The sequence below is a fragment of the Magnolia sinica genome, chromosome 14 (genome assembly GCF_029962835.1).
Source record: "Magnolia sinica isolate HGM2019 chromosome 14, MsV1, whole genome shotgun sequence".
In the NCBI taxonomy this organism is placed as follows: Eukaryota; Viridiplantae; Streptophyta; class Magnoliopsida; order Magnoliales; family Magnoliaceae; genus Magnolia; species Magnolia sinica.
This window is the reverse complement of record NC_080586.1, coordinates 5685424-5707972: the sequence shown is the minus strand read 5'-3', so window position 1 is coordinate 5707972 and position 22549 is coordinate 5685424. Positions and strand designations below refer to the sequence as shown.

Here is a 22549-nt window from a genome sequence, read left to right as displayed (position 1 = left end):
ACGACCTATATAACATGACAACTACGACCCATAACAACCACGATTCATTTTTAGTAGTGTAAATGGATCGAAGGCTACAGATTAAGGTCGTGGTATACTCCAATTGATCTTTGGATATGCTTCAATTTTGGGCTCGACCCCTTAAATTAGATAAAAAAATGGATGGATAGCGTGGATAGACCACATACATTTAAGGTGGGCCCAACCGAGTACTCGATTCGATTTCCTCTCTCGCACACAACTTACACTAGGAAAGAAAGAAAAATGGGCCAACCACACTCCTACCTCATGAAAACCACGACCCTTTCCTCATGAAAACCACGACCCATACCTGGGTCGTGGTTGTAATGTGGTAAGGGTCATGATTGTAATGTAGTAAGGGTCGTAGTTTTCTCAAGTCGCGGTTGTTACATGTTCACTTCCTTTACTACCAACTGAAAGGATAGCCATTGGAACAATAGTCTGAGGCCAACAATGGGGAGATCCGTTCCGTCCATCTTGTCGGCCAGCTCGACATGGGCCCAAAAAGTCCAGACTTGGGCAGTGTCCACTTCTAACAAACATCACGGTGAGCCTGGAAAGTTTCAATAACAGGTTCCATTGTCACCATTATTTTTTATTATGTGACCCACACGAGCTCTGGATCAAGCTGATATTTAGGCTCTAGCCCTAAAATGACACGATAAAAAGGATGGACAACATGGATTATACACATACATCAATATGGGCCCCACAAGTTTAGTCCTTATCCACGCGCAAAAAGGGTTCTGTACATGTCACTTTACTGGCATTAAATACTACATAACTTCTTAGACCCTAGAAAACCATGCAACTACCGAACTAAGGTTAGGGGCATTTTCTTCCGAAACAAACTCCAAAAGCTGTCCGAAGGCCCTTTAGAGAATATATGGAGTGACGTAGTGTTACAGGTAATTTGCCTAAACTTCGAGACGAGTACCGTTAATTTCCCTTTTGCAAACCACATGCACATGCATTTTGCGAAAGTCATATGCAACCATGACATAGCATGGATGGCACCACATACAATACGAGCTGCAAGGAATAATACGTAAACTTCCAACTTATTGTAGGCATGCTTGCTAGCTCTGTTTATCTTGATTTTCTAATTGGGTGGTTTTTGAATCATGGCTCGAATTGCGTCAGGGCTAATTTGGTAATGGCGATCACCAGATGATCCTGCTGTAGAATCAGTAGCATTTTCTTTGGTGGGATCAACATAGGCCCCGTTGTCCCCACCACTTCTTGCAGCTATTGCACGGTTCACATCATCCCTGCTTACATGATTGTAGGTTTTGATCTTCTTTCCACCGTTGATCCCTCCATCCATTTTCCGACCGAGGTTCACAACGTTGTTTGGAAGCTGATGGCCCACCTTATCTCTCCAAGTGCGTGGTACATGGGCTTCTTCATCTGCATAAGTTTCTGGAATTCCAATGCTCAATCCCAGTATAACAAGTATAAACAGGGCCTTCATGGTCACAGTACTGTTTTAAGACAATGAAATTAGTACAAAAATAAATAAAAAGTTACTAGAAATTGCTATCAAGATATCTAATCATGGGTGCATTTGTAAGTAAGGATTGATGAATCATTTGAATCGACTCGGACTCTGATTCAGATCCTCACTATAAGCTGGCTCCGCTCGACTCAAACACACCTTGACTCAACTCAGGATCAAACAAGTTGGTTTGAGTGGAATCTAAAACCATGTTTGGCAGTCACTGCACTAACAGATTTAATGAATGATTGAATTGGGAGTACTTCCAAACACAACCAAAAGCTAATTCTAAGAGTAACCCAATTGAAGTAGAAGGGGGTTAGGAGATATACCGATGCTTTCACTGCGAAAAATTCAGTGGAGTTGAGTTTTGTGAAACTAAGCTTTGAAGACAGATATTTATAGAGAGGCTTTATCATTTTATCAAGCTTAGTGGAAGATAAACCATATGTAAATGGGCCCCACGACGGCGTGCACTTACTGGAAGCGCTCGATTGTTTGAGGGAATATTACCACCGGTGAGTGATCATGGGGCCCAAAGGTTTTGAAATCGTTGATAATGTGTAGCTGCCTGATTAAAGTATGATTATTTTATAGTAAGGTTTTGCTACAATACACCAGCATATTACAATAGGATACGTCGAGACTTAAGCCGTTGGATTTGGGTTCTCTTTAGTGACCCAATTCATTTATGTGATAGGACCCTTTTGGGTATGCAGTGACCAAAAACTTTCAAATTGAATATTTCAATCTTTTGATTATATAAAAGTTTCGACAATATATTGTTGATAGATGTCTTAAATCTGTAAAATCACCGGTACGTCGATGACATGTTCGATGCCATCGAGCAGGCTTCAATGTCATTGAGTATTTTTCGTATTTCTCCTATTAGTTACTGGACATAGAGTTGGGCAATCTTGACCCGATCCAGTGGATCCGACCCAATGCGACCAGATCTAACCTGATCCGATGGTCTGGATCGGTGCGGATCGAGTATGGCAATCCAGATCCAAAATCTTTTCAGGTCGAGTTCGGATCAATACCAATCCGGACCGATCCGATCCGATCCGGTTTTCCTACTTTCTGTCATCACAGTGAGATTGCTACAAACTCCCTTTTGAAGGTCGACTGATTGTTTTCTTCTTCCAATCTGTTAGATGGTGAAAGAGACAGTTTCTCCAATCATGTCGTCCTCCAACTTTGCTCATCTGATTAGTTAAAACCATGGCGATTGCACTTAAGATGCTTCCCATTCCTTCCACACTCCCTGGGAATGCGGGTCCACGCTTCCAAAACGTCTTTCGAACCTGACTAATGAACAAATCATCGATGCCATCGCCAACCAATCCTTCCATGACACCCAACAACAAAAAACTGTGAAATTAGCTAGAAGATCCTCATCCCCAATTTCATCTTCACCTTAACTTTCAACCTTCTCTTCTCTATCAAAGATGTGGTAAGGCAACACAATACAGACAGGAAGAACCCAGCTCCGATCCTTACCTTTGGTGGGATTCCATGATCCAGTCGTGTGAGCTTATTTAATAGTGGAAGACATGCTTTGGTGATGAGTAGCTTCGAGAAGCCACCAACAGCTAAGAGGAATGTAACAGGGATGCGAAAGTGAGAACCGAGGTTAGCCTTTAGAGTAGTACTAGCTTGCTCAATGAAGAAGGTTTTCCCCATAGACAAGACAATTTCGTACATGATGAAGGTAGCCCAAACGGGGAACATCCAGAAGAGATTTTTCCATCGGCTATTCTATCTGGAAGGAGATCTCACCAGAGAAGCTTCAACAGTAATAGAATCCTATGCGGACCGATCTGAATCGTGCCCAATCCAATCCGACTCGGTTTTCCTGATCGAGTCGGACTCGGATTGGATCAGGCAATGTACATTTTAGATCGGTCCGAGTCAAATGACCCGGACTAGGTCCCAGATTGGATCGAGTTCAGGTCAGGCCATTAAGATTTTGGATCGGATCGAGTTGGACCCAATCCGATCCGACTCGGTCCAATGCCCAGCTCTAACTGGACATATTGGTGTTTTTCAAAGACATCAAGGAGTGTTCGATGACATCAAAGATGTGTTCAATGCCATCGAAGTTGGGTCGAGCAATTGAAGACTTTCGGAAAATCCATGTTTTACCATTAGACAGTTTTGACAGTTGTTCGATATCATCAAAGGGTGTTCGATGTCATCAAACAGTTTCGCGCGGAATTTTGCGGATTAGCTGAATTTACAAAATTTGTTTCCGATTTCGTTTGTGATTATTTCCAAAGCTCTGTGTGTGTGTGTGTGTGTAGGCATAAACGGGATTGAAAGGGGTGTAGCAAGGATGAGATTCGAGGTTGTTCGAATCGGGTAAGCTTTCTCTCATTGTAAATTCTGCTTTCATATGTTCATCCATCGCTTTGTGCTGTGGTTTTGTCCCAAAGAGTTTTTCCGCATTAAATCACTGTGTTCTCTTTGTGTTTGCTTGGTGCTATTGGATTGCTATCATAGATTTATCTCTGTGTGCTTCCGCAGATCCCCCAACACAATCTTCCAAAAATCAAATTATAAAAGAGTTAGGAAAAAAAAACAATTTTACTGCCCTTATTTGTTGTCCGCAATCTATGTTAAGTGAGACTCATTATATAAATGGTTTAAATCATTAAAAAGATTAATACAGTCTACTTGCAATTGCATCTAGGTTAGCCATTAAATACAAGCAGATGTGACACATATTTATGGGGATCCAGACCGTTCATCTGACATGCCATTCTAAAAATAATCGTGCTGGGATGATCTTAGATCAGCATGTTGGGCCTATCTGTAGATCGGCATGCGATGTGTGTTCAGGTGGAGATGGGAGTTAGTTGATAATGTATGGCAAGAGTCTAATGATTGATAGTTTGTTACTTTGAAATTGTGCACAACTGAATTAATCAATCCTAACCTTTGATTAATAAGTATGATATTATTGCTTAGATAACTCTTATAAGATAAGATAACCAAGGATCGAATTTGGATTACTCACACACATGACACTATTTCTATCAGCTTAACCTCTTATTAATAAACATTTATTTGTTAATTTTGGACCATTGAATATTTACATTTTGATTGGGTTAAATATTCAATAATTAGCCAATTGAGGAGATAATGAACGTAGTTGTCTATTTAAGAGACTATAAGGGCAAATGGTTTCTACAATTTCAGGGCCCACCAACCAGTCCACTAAAACAATTTCTTTATACTATTTGCATCAACCATCATCCTCCACCAAGGTATCAAAGTGTGCATGCATTTGGCTTTCTTACATCTCATGTGCCACATGTTCAAGTGAAGGATGTGTAGAGGTCGAGCAGCATCTTCCTCTAAGATAACTACAAATCCACAGAGTTTGTCTGGACTCCTCACAGAGATTTCTTAAATTCACAAGAAAAGAAGCAATAAAATAGAAATAAATTCTAGAAAATTCATAATTTGATTGATGATTGAAATAAACGAGTTTACAATGCTTTAAATAGGGATATTAATCCATGTGAGAAGTTTCAGAATCAAACTACAACTAAAACTCCTAGAATCCGTGACTTACTATTTATAGATGGTCCTGATATCTATATCTACTAGTGCGCATGGTTTTCAGCCAAAAAAAGTGTCCTATTTGGTCAAATCATGATGTTCCCCTAATTATTCCAAGCACTTTTCATGTTGGACGCAACTCTTAAATCCCAATGGATGAAGAGTTATAACTAAACTAAATTTTACTATAATCAGTAAGAATGGAAATAAAATGGGAATTCGACTGTCGATCTGGCAGAATCTTGCAAATTCGGATTGCACAACCCCACTATGCCGGGTTTGGTGGCTAAAGTAGCTCGTCCTATCCCAAAATCATATATGTTACATTGAATAACTCATTCTGATTTGTGAAATATGCACAATTCAAGGTCCTGGCAGTTCGGATCACCTTCACTTACAATCGAGCCTCTTCTGGTCCATCTTGGTCATGAAATTATCCACAACCTACTCTACATCATCAAGATGATTGGTTCCATTTATCCAGTGGGCCACCATGCAAATGAGCAAGGATGCGAATTTCCAACAACCCCATTACATGGAGAATGTGTAACCAGAAGCTGTGGAGCCCGCCGCAATGTCTAACACACACTCCAGATAATGCATCTGGCTCCATGGCTCAGTGGCAGTGGCAGGCAGGCTTTTGTTTCAAGACTGAGAACATGGGATTGAGTGTCATATGGTGTGTGGGGTAGGTATGTCAGTTAAAAAAGATTTTTAAAAAAATTGAAAAAAAAAAAAAGAAAAAGTTCTGTCCACTCATACTAATACAGGCGTTAAAAAATAGATAGACTCAAAACTCAAATAGGCAGGAGACAAGAAAAGGTGAGGGTGAAAGTGCCCACCTTTGGAACTTTCGCAGTGATCGTCCCACCACGATGAAGAGGGATGCATGCGCAAATACCAGCCTTACTACTGCCCCGAGAAGGTCTCAATGCGGGCGTTCAATTCCCAAATTTTTATTTATCTTATGGTGTGGCTCACTTCACTTTTAGATCTGTCTGAATTTTGGGCTTACCTCCTGATATGAACTGGCACAATAGACTGATGGAATGGATGTCACACACGCATCACGGTGGGCCCCACAGAGCTTTTGGATATTGGGCTCTCATGAGTAAGGGTTGTAGGAATTTTGAGACCACTGAGCAATAACCCTAAATCATGACGATCTGATCTATCTTAATCAGCAAGAAAAAGGAGATAGTTCTATTTGGCAAATTCGCGTAGTGGAGAGCATGCTCTTCCAATCATACGTGGAGGTGATATAAATGGTGACCTGAGTTTGTGGGGTCCACTATGATGATGTGTTTTATCCACACCATCCTTCTATTTTGCCCCCTCAATTTAGGGCATGAGCCCAAAAATGTGGCGGATCCAAAGCTCAAGTGAACCACACCACAGGAAACAATGGAGATATTGACACCCACTCCATCGGTTCTTTTCATAAGATGACACAAGCCTAGACAACGAAAGCACAAATATGAGCTTGATCCCAAACTTCTGTGTCGCTAGGAAGCTTTCAACAATAGGCATGTAATCCCATTTATTTCTTGTGGTGCAGTTCACTTGAGCTCTGTATCTACTTCATTTTTGAGCTCACCTAAAACGAGCTATCAAAATGGACAGAAAACGTGGATAAAATACATGCATCATGGTGGATGGACGGCATGGGTAAAATACATGCATCATGGTGGCTACATGGAGTCTTAGGGATCATTTGGCACCATGGATTTGGGAGGATTTGAGGGGATTTAAAACCCCCTAGTATGTTTGGTATCATAAAATAATTGGGGATTTAAGAGATTTCAAATCCCCTCAAAAGGGACTTTGAAATCCAAGGTGGAAGCTTGGATTACATTTAAAAGCATTTTAAGAGTTGCATGTGTAACATGTCTGTCAATAGGCTAGTAATTTATTGGGTAATAGTCCATTGATGGTATCCCAAAACAATTAAATTATCAACTGCATCACTATAATTATTTTAATATAATAATTTGCATAGTCCAAACATTATCTATGTAAATAAATGGTTAAAATTTGTTGGTTAGTCACTCAGATGTAATCTCATGCTTGAGGCTCATTCCAGACTTGAAATTTCATCATTTTTGAGCTAATTAAGTATATATTTCAACGAGCTTATTACAACCACTGTGTCAAACATTACATACGTACACTAATTAGAGATATTAAAGTTGATTTAATGATTAAATTCAAACTCATGTAAATATACTATACATAGCTACTTTTGAATTACGGGAGATTCTAAATCCACAATACCTAACACAATGAGAATTCCAAATTCAGGGGTTCCAAATCCCACCTCGTTTTCAAGTTAAAATGGAAATAGTCCCCTACTTTGTTTGAGGATTGTATGATTCTCAGGCTTGACCCTTGATGCACAGGCACTCAGAAATTATACACGTGCCATACGTTAATTGAAACTAAACCGGCTAAATTGTCTGAATGATCTTGATCTCTGATTCTTTGACAGTTAGAGCTGGGCATCGAGTCAAGTCAGACTGAGTTAGGGCTGACTAGACGCGATCCGACTCGATACCAAGTCCAACATGCCTAACTCGATTTGAGTTCAGTCTATTTGGACTAAGTCCGATCCGTTTAGAAGTACCGAGTCGGGTCAAGTCTAACCGGATCGAGTTTCGGGTCGAGTCTGGTCGAGTTACTGGGTAACTCGATCGAACACAACTCGGTTTGAGTTTGGATTGGGTGAAGCTTATTCAGTTCGGACCAACGCACCCATTTGGTTCAGCTCGAGTCAGGTCGAACCGAGTCGGACGAGTCGGGTTAGCCCCCATTCCCACCTCTATCGACAGTTGCTGAAATAGGATCTATGTATATTTTTCATTTTTAACTGTCCAATAAACGTCCCCAATCATATAATCAATTAATTGTAATTTTTGGTTCATGGCACATCTGATTACATCGGAACCGGACAGTTCAACTTGTTTTCTTAGCCACACGTGCAATTCTAAGTAATTTGTAAGTGCCTACGTATCATCCATCAGTCTACCAGAGTATCAAAGTTTTGGCCAGTATGTTTTCTAAAATCTGCTCCAGTGTCAGGATGCCACCAATCAGACTGGGTAAATGCATCGATGGTGGCCATCTGGATCTCCTGAACAATTTAGCCACTGATAGGGAGCAGATTAGGTCTGGCCCCGGCCCCGGCCTCACCCAAGGCTGTGCGAGCCTTTTCTGTCGGGCCCACTTTGATGAAACATCCCCACTGGTCATCCATTTTTCCAAATCATTTTAGGTCATGGGCCCAAAAATGAAGTAGATCCAAATCTTAAGTGGACCATGTCATAGGAAACAGTGGTGTTTGATCATTAAAAAAATATTTGTAGCCCACAAAAGTCTTAGATGATATTTTGTTCCCCTCATTTAGGTTCCTGTGACCTTAAATATTACCAAATATGATGGTGAGCCCTAGGAAGTTTTTAATGGTGGTGCATTCAGTCACCACCGTTTCCTCTAGTACGGTGAACCTGAGATTTGGATCCACTTCATTTTTGGGCTCATGCCCTAAAATTATCTTCCAAAATAGATGAACAGTATGAGTGTAGAATGCATATATCAAGGTGGTGTAAGAACTCTATAAGGTGGGCCTTATTAATCAAAGTTTCTAAAGGTTGGATAATGTAATCGGGTAAACTAGCGGACCCCACTGCACTGTGATACATTCAGAAACTTGCATGAGGGGTGGAATGCTACAACCGTGTTATGCACGCACTATGATTTCTATACATGTGGAGCGTTGAGGAGAAGAGTTTTGATGGGTTTCAAACCATTCACTCCTCTAACCTATATTAACAGGTTGGGTCCCGAATCCAACACCATCTACAGAAGTTTAAGCCCCATCACAGCTTCTCTAAGGGTGTAAGGAGATGAAGACTTCGACATCCTATCTATAGCAATGACGTCTCAATCAGGTACACCATGTATTTAGATTTCTAGATCTCCATATCTAATGCACGGAAGATCCTTTGGCTATCCCGCATCAAAATCTTACAAGTAGGGCTCATGGTAAGGACTGCACCCTCTTGGGTGAGGCTGGGGCCAACCTAAGCCACTTCATTTTTAGGCTCATGCCCTAAAATTATCTGCCAAAATAAATGGATAGTATGAGTGTAGAATACATATATCAAGGTGGTGTAAGAACTCTATAAGGTGGGCGTTATTAATCAACGGTCTGGATTGTCCTAAAGGTTGGATATTGTAATCGGGTAAACCATCAGACCCCACTGCATTGTGATACATTCAAAAACTTGCGTGAGGGGTGTAATGCTCTAACTTGTTACACACAGTATTTCAGATAGACTATGATTTCTATACATGTGGAGTGCCGGGGAGAAGAGTTTTGATGGGTTTCAAACTATTCATCCCTCTGACCTATATTAACAGGTTGGGTCTCCAATCCAACACCGTCCACTAAAGTTTAAGCCCCATCACAGCTTCGCTAAGGGTGCAAGGAGAGGAAGACTTCGGCATCCTATCTACAACAATGGCATCTCAATCAAGTATACCATGTATTTAGATTTCTAGATCTCCATATCCAATGCACAGAAAATCCTTTGGCTATTCCGCATCAAAATCTTACAAGTGGGGCCCATGGTAAGGACCGCACCCTCTTGGGTGAGGCTGGGGCCACACCTAATCCACTCCTGGCCTGATAAGGATTGCTTATGTTGAAAAATCAAACCAATTAGACAATCTCATCCATTGCTTAAGATAGTCATTAACTGCATCCATTATCTGCCATTGTTTTAATGGCCACTCTATCGGAATGGAGGAAAGTCTAATAAGTATAATATTTTATACATATGCCGTCCATGCTAGGATCCAGAATATGAATGGACCGATCAGTAGTGCTATGATGGATTCCAACCAAAGGGCGTGCACTATGCGGCAAACATGAAATGTGGGATGTTCATCAGGAGGGTTCCTTCTCAATGTCTACTTGACCTGGGTGATCCCACTACTCATAAGGTGGGTCACATATATTGTGAAGATATGATTAGTCATGAAATGATCGCCTCTCACGAAAGCAGCTCACTACCCACCTTGCCGTCAAATGACATGGCAAGACTTAATTGATGGGTTCTACCTTTTTAAAGTTTTTTATTTTTTTCCTGTTGAGTATGTTCTCCATGTATCATTTCACCACCAGGGTGGGTGGTGAGCTTCTCATCACCCAACCTGGCTCCAACACCCACATGATGTTACGGAATTTGATTAGATGGTTGGCTAATGTCAGTCAATAGCCCATGCAATATGTATATTTGAAAGTTGTTCAGTCACACATAAAGGTGAGCACAGGACAACCCGATCTAGCTAACTCGACTCGTCCGACTCGACCCGAACCGAGTAAGCTTCGCCCAATCCGAACTCAAACCGAGTCGAGTTTGAGTTACCCAATAACTTCACCCGAAACTCGATCTGCTTAGACTCGACTAGATCCAAAACCCGACTCGACCCAACTCTCTAACGCTACCTTAACCGATCCCAACCTCTCTCTCTCCCTACCTCATCCTCCTCCTCTTTCGAGCTCGGCAACCACCCACCACCATCGCCCTCCTCCTCCTCCTCCTCCTCCTCCTCCTCTCTCTCCTCTCCACTCCCTCCCTCCCTCATTTCTCAATCCGACTTGGTGGCAACTCGACCCGACTCAGTACTTCTAACCGGATCGAACTTGGTCTAGATCAATCCAGGCTAGACTGGATTGAGTCAGGCATGCTAGACTCAGTATCGAGTTCGGGTCGGGCCTATTTCAAAACCGGATCGAGTCGAGTCAGCCCTAACTCGGTCCAACTCAACTCGATGCCTAGCTCTAGTCACACACACACACACACACACACACACATGGAAGTGGTTTTATGTGGGCGACCTCGTGGGAACTTCTCATGAGGTCGAGTTGTGTGGGCCCCACCATGATGTGTGTCGAACATCAACACCGTGCATTTGATGGGTCTCTCTTTTTTTTTTCTTTTCTTTTTAAAATGAATTTTGAATTTATTGGATTTCAATAGGAACCAAAAGCACATGTATTTACCAACTTCAGTGCCTATTTCTTTCAGCTTCTCGAGTAAAAACAAAAACACCGATAAATGGCCATCGCCAAGACTACAATAAAGAAAAAAGAAAAAGAAAAAGGCTTCCTCCTTCCCAGTCTCCTTTGAGCCTAAAACTGCTATTCATCTCTGAACAGTTCCCCATTACAATGATGCCTTTCAAGAGCATAAGATACTTCTTAAAGAGGAAGAAAATGGAAACATTGGTTTACCAATGCCAGATTCTCAAACCAAATCTTCAGCTCCAACCCTTGCTTATTAGCTGGAATCCGAATTCTTGGGTCCCCAGCAAGAAATCTTTTCATGAAGGTCAGTGTCTCAATCTGTCAGGTCATAGTTTGAGGAATCTGAAGAAGAAACAATGAAATACAATACAAGCTCAGGGAAATAGCAGCTCCAGCAATGAAATTGTGTAAAAGGGGGTTGTTGTCTTTACTGGGCACAAAGATCGTCTTTAGGTAATTTGTTAGATCAAAGAACCGGTAGGATACTAGGACATAAATAGCTGTTGTAAGCATGAAATTGAGCAAAGGATAATCTGGGATGAGAGAAAGGAGCTAATTATGTGATATCCCAAAAATCAGCCGTATAAGGAACTCAGGTGGGCCATACTATCTAAATCATGTGAAGACATGCCTAAAACATATAAAAGCACTTGGTGGAGCCCACTTGAAATTTGGATGCGTCTGAAACTTGGTATGAATCCTCATCCAAGTGGGACACACATAATGGATGGGCTGGATTTGTGAAGCACATCTCGATGGGCCCAACAAATGATTATGAATGTTTTAATGGGAAGGTAACCCCTCTCAACTTTTGTATGTGGTGTGGCCCACACAAGTCATGTATTGACTTGATTTTTAAGCCTGAGGCCCATCATGAAATGGTGCATCTGACCGATGGGGTAGATGTTCAACAGGCATCACGGTGGGGCTGCAATGTGGGCAAATAGAGCTCAGTCTAGGCGGACCAGTTTCTGCAGTTGAAAAGCTGTGGAGACACTGAGATGGCGGTGAGAAATCTACCCTCACCGTTAGTTTCTCGGGCTCATGTCAGGACATGATCCACCATGATATTTAGATTCAATCCAAACCGCTCATAAGGTTATTCTCTACTTATGATGAACTGAAAACACAAATATTGGCTTGATCCAATACATGTAAAGAAGCTGCATGAAATGAACTTTTCCCTCACCGTAGATCACATCTCGCACCGTTTGGTGACTTAAGCTCGAACCAGTAGAGCCGAGTCACCCTCTATTCTCATTACTGACTCTGGTATTGAACCATATCAGACTCGAACACGTTCGAGTCAACTCAATCCGTAACCCAGGCCCACTTCAACAAGCCAAAAGTTCATGGTTACTTCTTTCTGTGCTCCTGCAAGGGTGTTTTGGGCATGCAAACTCCAAAGTGGGACTTGTCATGACATGCTATTGTCCACCAGCATACGGTTGATGGATTGACGATCGAGGAGCCGTCCATCGATGGGACACTGACGTGTATGAGCCATGTTTTCAAAATCACATTGAAGAAGTGATCTTGGCCATTGATCAGCAGCATTCAAACTGAGGGTTGAAAATAAAAAGGCCAACGAACTCCTTTCAACAGGAAAACTTGACGGTTGTGATTGTTTTGAAGTTTTCATCATAAAACATCCAAGGTACTCCCAGTAGATAGAGAGTTCAAATCATCCGTCCGTTGGCTGCACATGGGTCCCACACAACAACGCATTTGCTGGATAGACATGAGCAAAAAATAAATAAAATGCAAAGATGCTCATATTCCTCTTCAAAACTAGCCATATATAAGTTATAGTTTATCCCTTGTGCGGATCAGAAACACGATGCTTTACACATTCACCACACCAGTCAAATGTGCCACGTCTGCACCCATTCATATTTAAGCTGTCAATCTGGACATTTGTCCTCACATGCACAAATGGCCCAATTTACACCCTGATCCATAGCTCAAGTGATAGACTAAGTGAAAGATACCTCGTTTCAACACTGAGGTCTTGGTATCAATCCCTAGTGGGGATGGCTAACAGTGAAGTGTGAACTGACAGTGTGGGGGTGTACTAACAAGCTAACAAAAAAAAAAACAAATGGCCCAATTTCTATGCAAATAGATTAGGTGTTTGGTGCACCTAAGAGTATGGCAGTTTGTGCTGGCAAAAACAGATATGGTCTTGGCTGTGCTCTTGACTTTGATGGTCATGGAAAATATCAGCCAGCCGGATGACATATGTAGAAAAATATCAGAATGATGTGAGAAGAGAACTACCAAGTAAGAACTCAATAATTTGAGGATTCAACAACGGGGTCATTAAATATATTTATACTAATTTACTAGAGTACTGCATCGGTGTGCTGGATACTAGTGAAACTAAGTTAAGAAACTTAAAGTTCTAAACTACTCGTTGTAGAATGTGCTGCATAAAAGTGAAAAAAATTAAATTAAATTAGTAAATGACTATGGAGGACAAAAGATATAAGCAATGTAGAACTAAAAGTTTGTGTGTAATTGAATTGGTGTAAGGCCTCGAGCTCATCACCAAGTGTTGCTTTTATAATAATTTATAGAAAGGCAGTGACCATTCATAAGATCCCATGACTTGCACAAGAAATTTCTTATTACATAGCAAATGTATCTTACTTGATTCTAAAATTCTTAATTATTTGTATTATGCCACGGTGAGCGATATATAAGTTTTTATATTTGGATGACTCCTTGTGGCTTTTAGAAAGATCTTGGATATTCGGCAAAGGTATTTCCTAATTTTGAACTAAAGTCCTTGGTCGGCCATGTTGTGCAATTATTGACTATGCCAGAGTCCGACAACAACAAGTTAGCAAAACTTCTTCTACACGCTAAAGGTTAAGCATGACTTGTGCCTGTTGATCACGTGTAATACAAGAGACGACTGCCTTTTGGGATCTTGCTGTGTGTATGAACATGGATGATTACCTTTTGACATGATATACGTTTTTAGTAGATAGGCATTTGCGGTCTTTTCCTATTGTGTGTATATTCCTTTATAAGTATGCCGATGTGTGGTGATCCTTTTTTTCTTTAATTTAGCCCATATTGAACAAAATAACTAGTCCAAGACATCATAACTTCTGACAGCCCGAACTCCACATGACATGTTTGTATCCAAACAGCCTCTTGCCCTTTTTCGGTTGCCTTTCAATCTCACCACAAAAGCTTCACAATCGTATCATCATAAGGTGTATGCATCTAAATTATTATTATTATTTTATTTTTATTTTTTTTTTAAAAGGTGGATACCAATTTCATGATAGTTACAATACAGACATACATACATTTTGAGAACAGCAAACTCACATACATACATTTTGCGAAAGCATACGTACCCATGACATAGCATGGATGGCACTACATACAATACCAGACCTGGATGGACTAATACGTAAAGTTCCACCTTATTGTAAGCATTCTTGTTACGTCTATCTTGATTTTCTACTCGGTGGTTTTGAAATAATGGCTTGATATGTATCAGGACCATATTGGCGATGGACATCAGAAGATGATGATGTGGGAGAATCAGTAGGATTTTGATTGGTGGGATCCGCATCTTTTCTTGCAGCCATCGCACGGTTTATATCATCCCTGCTAATGGTTCCTTCATGATTGTAGGTTTTGATCTTCTTTCCACTGTTGATTCCTCCATCCATTTTCCGGCCGAGGTTCACGACGTTGTTTGCAAGCGGATGGCCCACCTGATCTCTCCAAGTGTATGGTACATAGGCTTCTTCATCTGCATAAGTTTCTGGAATTCCAATGCTCAATCCCAGTATAACAAGTATAAACAAGGCCTTCATGGTCACAGTACTGTTTTAAGACAGTGAAATTAGTATAAAAATAAAATAAAAAGTTACTAGAAATTGCTATCAAGATATCTAATCAAGGGTGCATTTGGAGTAGAAGGGGGTTAGGAGATACTACCGACCTTTCGCTACTGAAAATCCGGTGGAGTACAGTTTTTGATAAACTAAGGTTTGAAGAAAGGTATTTATAGAGAGGTTTTATCAGTTTATGAAGCTTTAGTGGAAGATAAAACACGTGTAAATGGGCCCCACGACGGCGCCGCACTAACCAGAAGAGCTCGATTGTTTGAGGGAATATCACCACTGGTGAGTGATAGTGGGGCCCAAAGGTTACAAATCGTTGATGATGTGTTGGCTGCCATATTAAAAGGATGGTTAATTTTCTGGTAAGGTTTTGCTATAATAGGATAAGTCCAGAGACTTTAGCCAATGGATTTGGGTTCTTTTCAGGAACCCGATCCGTTTATGTGATAGGACCCATTTGGCTGGGAAATGGATCCACACTTACAAGTTATTTGTACATCCAAACCCACGACTTAGTAGGGTTCAAATGTTGGATCTTAAGTTACTTAAGATAAGCTACTTATGTCTTAATTATCTAATCTTGATTTTTATTTATTGGACTGGAGTGATTAACTTTAAGTAAAAAAGTTACTTATAATTGATTTTAAACCAAATTTACTATCTCAAATAATTAAGTTACTTATCTACTGCTATAAGTAGAAAAAGTGATGTAAAGCAGGTTGCAGACACATCAAGATGGACCAAAGAAGCCCGATTGGAGGCGGAAGTCATTAAGATCATTAGAACCTTAAAACAGGCATATCTTGCAAATCAGGATGAATTACTCGACGTACCATATTTGATTTTGGTGTAGGACAAGTTCCTTTAGCCAATTTGTGAGATTCCATCGTATTGATGGACGAATTTAATATTTATTTTCGTTTTTACTATTTGTAATAACTTCTATTTTGATTATAACTCTTCATCTATTGACTTTGGAAGTTGTGTCCAACATGAAAAGTGGTTAGAATAATTAGGGGAATAACATGGTTATGCCACATAGCACACTTACTATAAAAAGTAAATTTATTATTTATAGTAAGTTACGAATTTTAAGAAATTTTAGTTGTAGTTTAATTTTATAACTTCTTCCGAAGCTTGGTATCTAGGGTTGAAGACTCGTTTATATCACGAATCAATTCCCTCGTGAATTTGGGAAGTCTCTATGAGGAGTCCAAAGAAGCTCCATAGATTCAGAGTAGTTATCCTTGAGGTAGACGGTGATCGAACTTGTCACGTTCATCCCTAGGTCAAAAAGTAACTTATTTCGTGGATCCAAATGGGCCATCTTTTTACCACTTACACAACAACCTTAAAAAGAAAAAGATAAAAAAGACATACCACAATGCAAAGATTAACATAATTCCCTTTTAGAATGTTCATATATTTAAGGTAATTCATTATACTCAAAGACCCAAACAAGAAGAAGAAACTCATAATCCAATGCCAGCTCTTTCTCTCACGAGAGAATACATATTACTCAAACAAATTAAGGTTTACATAAAACAACGCGTGAAATTATAAAATTGGCCTTTGAGTTGGGGGCTATGCGCTCGGACCCTAGGGATCGAACATGGATCACTAACACACACCACACTTTCAATAAGGTTTACTAGGTAAGACAACTAGGGATCGAATTATGGATCACCAACACACACCAAGTATTTTTGGTAACCTAATTTCTTATTAATAAGCATTTGTTTGTTAGATTTGGACCATTGAATGTTTATATTTTTACTGTATTAAAATATCCAAAATTTAACAAAATGAGGAGACAATCGACCTAATTGTCTAATTAAGAAACACTATGTGAGGGCCCACCAACTACTCTACTTGAGCAATTTCTTTATTGATTATGCGTCAACCATCATACTCCACCAAGGCATTAAAGTGCGCACTTGCACTCTTGTTCTTGATCTTTTTCCATCTCCACAACACACGTGACACATGTTCAGAATGCTTGGGACCATTTATCCAGTGGGCCAGCATTTAAAATGAGCAAGGATGTGAATTTCTTATCATCCCTCTTAGAGGGAGATCGTGTAATCAAAAGCTGTGGAGCCTGGCGCCGTGTCCGTGTGACATTCATTTTCATCCATTAGTTTCGCCAGCTCATGTTAGGATGAAAGTTAAAAAATGAGGCAGTTCCTAGATTCAAGTGGGCCACGCTACAGTAGACGGTGGGGATGGAAATGCCCAGCAACGAAACACAATACCAGCCTTATCCAAAACTTTTATTGCCCCAAAAAGGTCCCAATGGCAGGCGATCAATCGCCAATTTTTATCTTATGGTGTAGCAGACTTGAGTCTCGGATCTGCCTGAATTTTGGGCTCACCTCCTATCATGAGCTGGCGGAACAGACGGACGGAGTGGATGTAAGACAGACATCTCGGTGGGCCCCACAGAGATTTTATAGGGAGTCCACGGAGCAAAAACCCAAAATCACAACGATCTGGTCTATCTTATTCATTGCATGTGGGATCCGTGAGTGGACGGTCAAGATGACCAGCAAGAAAAAGAAAGAGACGGTTTCATTTGGCAAATTCGTTGTGAGGAAAGCATTCTCTTCCAATCATACATGGCGGTGCGCCAGATCAACGGCCCTGATCCACTACATGTGTGCCACGAGACACCGAACTTGTTGCTGGACCCTGGGGCTTGGTTCATTCTGACACGGATTGAGTGGTGAGTTACTCAGCACGCTTACGCACTCACCATACATCACGCTTACGCTATTGCGTACATCACAGTATACATCTGGCCCCACAGCTTACTCATTACGCAATACGAACGGGGAATGACTAGTGACCCTGCCACTACCCAATGGTTACCAGTCCGCTTTGTGTGCGCTATCACGATGCATGTGCTTTATCCATGCCGTTCATTTATTTTTTATCATTTATAATATGAGCCCAAAAATGCTAAGTATGAGTGGACCACTTCGCATGGAATATTGTTAATTGAACGCCCATCATTAAAAACTTCTTAAGGCTAGATAGTTTTGAATAAAACTAATATTTGTTTTTTTCTTTCATCTAGGTCTGTATGACCTAATCAACAGGCTAGATGTATGGCTTTATCCACACCGATCTATCAATTTTTCCTCATTGTGGCAGGACATAAGCCCAAAGCTGAGGCAATCCAAGGCAAATGTAGACTCCACAATGGGGATGGGAAGGTTTAATCCCGGGAGGGGGAACGGATTGGCTACTCCCCCTGACACTAACCCCGTGGGTGATGGTCGGTGCTCTGTGGGCTCCACAATGACGTATGTGTTTCATCCTTTCCGTTTATCCATTTTTACATATCATTTTATGGCTTGATCCCAAAAATGAGAGGTATATAAATCTAAGGTGGGCCACACCACATAAAAACAATAGTGATTGGACATCCATCATTAAAAACCTCCTAAGGCTCACTGTACTTTTTATTTGACATCCAATAGGTTGATTAGGTCATACAGCCCCAGATGAAGGGAAAAAACAAAAATCAGCTTGATTCCAAACTTTTATGGCCCCAAAATGTTTTTTAATGGTTGACGCTCATTCAACACTGTTTCCTGTAATGTGGTCCCCTTAGGATTGTGATATAGCTCATTTTTGTTCTTATATTGTAAAATGATCTGTTTAAATAGATGAATGGCATGGATGAAACACATACATCATGGTGGAGCCCACGGGGCACCGACCACCCGCCATTGGCGGGTGTCGGGGGAGTAGCCAATCCGTTTCCCCCGGGATGAGCCAGGCGTGCCAAACAGACTAGATATAGCAATCCAAGGAAAGAGTAATCCCATGGATCTCAAGACAACCCACTGACAACACCCATTACCTATAAATCCATGTCATCCACTCTAATACCATTCAATCCCTTCCAATCCACCCGGCCAAACGGGCCCTACTTAACCAGGACATGATTTTTTTTTTTTAAAGGTCCCTGAGGGATTCGACTACGAGCTCTATAACCATGATGACATCAATCGGATCTTAGGTCCCAAAGCGTCTTGCATCTTCTTCAAGGACTCTCCACCAATAGAAGAATCTCCCAATCTTCAAGATCTGTCGATGTAAGTTCTGAAAATCCCAATCCCGTTTTCGATTTTGTAGATTCGACTTTCGTTTGGATTCATCTATTTGATAATTCAGATTTTTGTCTTGTTCATAGTTGAGTTATAGGGTTTCTTTAGTTTTTATATTGGATTAGGGCATATGATTGTCCTTCCCCCTTTTTTGGGCTGTAGATATTCTGATTCTTTGGTAGCTTTTAGGCATCTATTGTTTGGATGAGTTGAACGTGTTGTAATGTGATGAAAAAGAGGATTATTTTTTTTTCCATAGATGGACAGGGGGATGACAAGAGAAGCTGGGGATAAGGGAGGGATGGGAAGGGCCAAAGAGCCATGGGAGGAGGTGAGAATCTCCTCCAACTCTTTGAATAGGCGCTCAAGCTCGATAACAGTCATTTCAAGGCCAAAACTGGGAGGGATGATTTGGTCAGGTGAGAAGGTGATTAGGAGGGAAATGACAGACCCTTTTTGTTGCTACTTGGAGCTAGCTTTTACTGTAAAGACAGTAACAGAAGGGGGTCAGATGTGAGATGTGTTGATGCCACTTTGATGAGTGGAGCTCAACCTGATGGTGGAATCTGAAGGCAGAGTGCCATCAAAGCAGCATCGAGGAATAACAGAAAAGGATATTTAGCAGATCTTGCCAAGTGCCAACTGCAATGGAGTCATAGAATTGTCATTGGTTCTTTTATGTTTGTCAAAAAGGACTAGCAGATCTTAGCTATATTTATTCTCAAAGGTTTAATTTTCTTATGGTTCTACTTCTTGTGGGAATGTAAGAGGAAATATAAAATGTTCAATTGACATTTGCTTGGCCCTATAAATGTGGGATCCACCTTAGGTGGTCTAAATAGTTCACATTTTGGCTTCATTGTGCATAGAACATCCCCACAATGTTCCTCTGTCTTCTACTACAAGTTTTATGTGTTTATATCGGAGAGCCATTGTTTTATGTTATGTTTGCAGCTTTTCATGCTGCATTTACACTTCCTCTGTTTTCTACTACAAGTGTCATTCATGTTGAGTTTGTATTACCATTTTTCATATCTTTCTGATTTATTATTATATTTTTTGATGAGTCACATGATTGATGATGTTTCTTGGCCCTGAAAATTTAGAGGAGATTTTCTCCAGGTTTTTTTTTTTTTTTTGGAATGTTATCTGGAAAATCTCAAAGAAAAAATATTTTAAGAGTTTCTTATACATCTAAAGTTTAAATATATATTTATATATTTGTATAATAAGCCTGTAATTTTTTTACTATTTCTCATGTTAATGTTGGCATAGGAATGTGATATTTAGAATCTGGTGAGTTTTTGAAAATCTTGTGATGGTATCTCAAGATTTTAAAAATCGTATTTCTTGCACTGACTGGAACCATATAATCCTCCATGGCATTTGTTCCTTCTCACAGTTTAATTATCATCTGAGGTCATATAAAATATATGTTTAGTCATGTGATATTAAATCCTTGTCAGATCTCGACCCTTTGAAAGCTTTGAGCTGTTGGCCAGTGATGATATCCATTTACCAAAATACCATCTTTCGGGACTGAATGGCATTGAAGCCTTGTTGTTATTCTGCAATTTTGAGGCCTTTCAATTTCTTGATTGTAAAGCTTGTACTATAGTTTCTGTTTCATTAATTTCCAATATGTTTGATTAGTCTGTTTGCAACATCCAGCCCTTTGTGGATGTTAGTGTGTTAGCAAAAACATTGTTTCATTATAATTGCCAGCAGTTACACCATCCAGGCATTGCAATACCTGGTAATTGAAATATCCAGTGCATCTAGATGCCCCCAATTCAAATGATCCTGAAGTAATCTCACATAGTTTTGTTTCTGAAAATTCTGGAACCAGGTGTCCGTGATATGAAAGAAGTGGAGATCAAGTTACCATAACATAATTCAAAATGTTCAACTGTTCCTTCTCCACAGCATAGTGTAAGTTGAAAATCCTCAACCCGACCGAACCTGAACTTTACCTTATATGCAGAACATTTCTTCAGAGTGAAGAATCCATGCCCCAACTTACATGCACAATGAGATTTTGTTCCCCTAATGAGTTTATTCATTGCAGTACTCTTGCTGGTGTGATCAGTAAGAGCAATGGGGATGAGGATAAATGCCTTGAAGATCAACTACGTGATGCCAAGAATAAATTTTGATCTTATCACCTTCACTAGGATGGTCTTCAGACTCTTCACTTTAAGAATCTGAGTTTTAATCAGGACAGTGAAACGGTCCCAAAATAGGTAAAGAAAAAAATGAGGTTCACATCCTCAGTTTCGTAGCACTTAAAAATGAAATCAAAATGAGTTGGTTGTTGTTTCTATACTATTCTGCCCTAGTGAAATTAGGATAGTTTGATGCATGATGCACAGGCACTTAGAGATAGAGATTTGTAAATGCGACATGCATTATCTCATTATGCCATTCAAATTGTGGGGTCCACTGTAGATAGAGGTTATGATCTGAAAATCAGATTGGTTCAACAATCTTAACCTTGATTTGTGGAAACTTATTTGTTGAACAGTTGGATTTTTATTTTTATTTTTATTTTTTTTCAATTCTAACCATCTGATAATTGTCCACCAATTGGCTAGTATGGTAATCAAATCAAGGTAATTTCTGGATTATGATGCATCTAAGTTGGTGCTGACAGATTAATTTGAGTTACTTGTATGCCACATATATCAACCATTGCATCTTGCCAAAGTTGTTATGCCTGAAAGCTACCTCTGCAGAAATACTTTACAGGTAAATATATCCCTTGAATTTGTGGATGATGTGATTATGACAATATATCTCATGATTTACAAGATAAGCCTATATTTTCAAAATGAGCTTATGGTCCAATTTGACAAGTTGTCTTTTACTAATTTCTGTATACTTTTGTGTTCATGCTACTTGTATCAACTACATGAATACAGAACTGATCCTTATCCATTTGTCTTAACAATAGTGAGATTGAGGAAAGTGAACTCTCTGATGCAAGCTCAACAAATTTGAAAGAAGATGGATATTCACCATCCCTAACTCTAATCAGAAAGCAGGTAGATATGCTATACCAACTCATAAATTCACCAGTTAAATGGTTAGTCTTGTAAAATGTGGAATGTTGATTATAAAGTTTACTATTTTCAGGCCAGTAATGGATTGATGTATGTGTTATATCCTACAAAAATCCCGATCTGTCGGACTTTGTTGCGGATCCCAGCAGCGCCTGTTTATATGCTATGTAGATTCGAAATTATCACTACCAAAAAATGAGCAAAAGCTTTGAAAGTTTTTGGCTATGGATTAAATTTGTAGTAATTATACTACGGATTTAATCCATAGCTAAAACCTAATTTATCTGTAGCTAAAACCTACCTCTTCACCAGAACCT

General features: G+C 40.0%; 1 long non-coding RNA gene and 1 other non-coding gene across 3 annotated transcripts; both read left to right on the top strand.

The window, feature by feature from the left end:
• Positions 1–19017: 19017 nt before the first annotated feature.
• On the top strand, positions 19018–22415 carry LOC131225139 (uncharacterized). 2 transcript variants are annotated; one of them, XR_009161215.1, is made up of 4 exons: positions 19018–19158; positions 21824–21918; positions 22124–22214; positions 22306–22415. It is a non-coding gene; the product is annotated as an uncharacterized LOC131225139 (long non-coding RNA). The 2 variants fall into 2 exon arrangements; XR_009161214.1 differs by lacking the exons at positions 21824–21918; positions 22124–22214; positions 22306–22415 and adding an exon at positions 19430–20016.
• On the top strand, positions 20666–20755 carry LOC131226388 (small nucleolar RNA SNORD96 family). Its single transcript, XR_009161776.1, has one exon. It is a non-coding gene; the product is annotated as a small nucleolar RNA SNORD96 family (small nucleolar RNA).
• Positions 22416–22549: the final 134 nt, after the last annotated feature.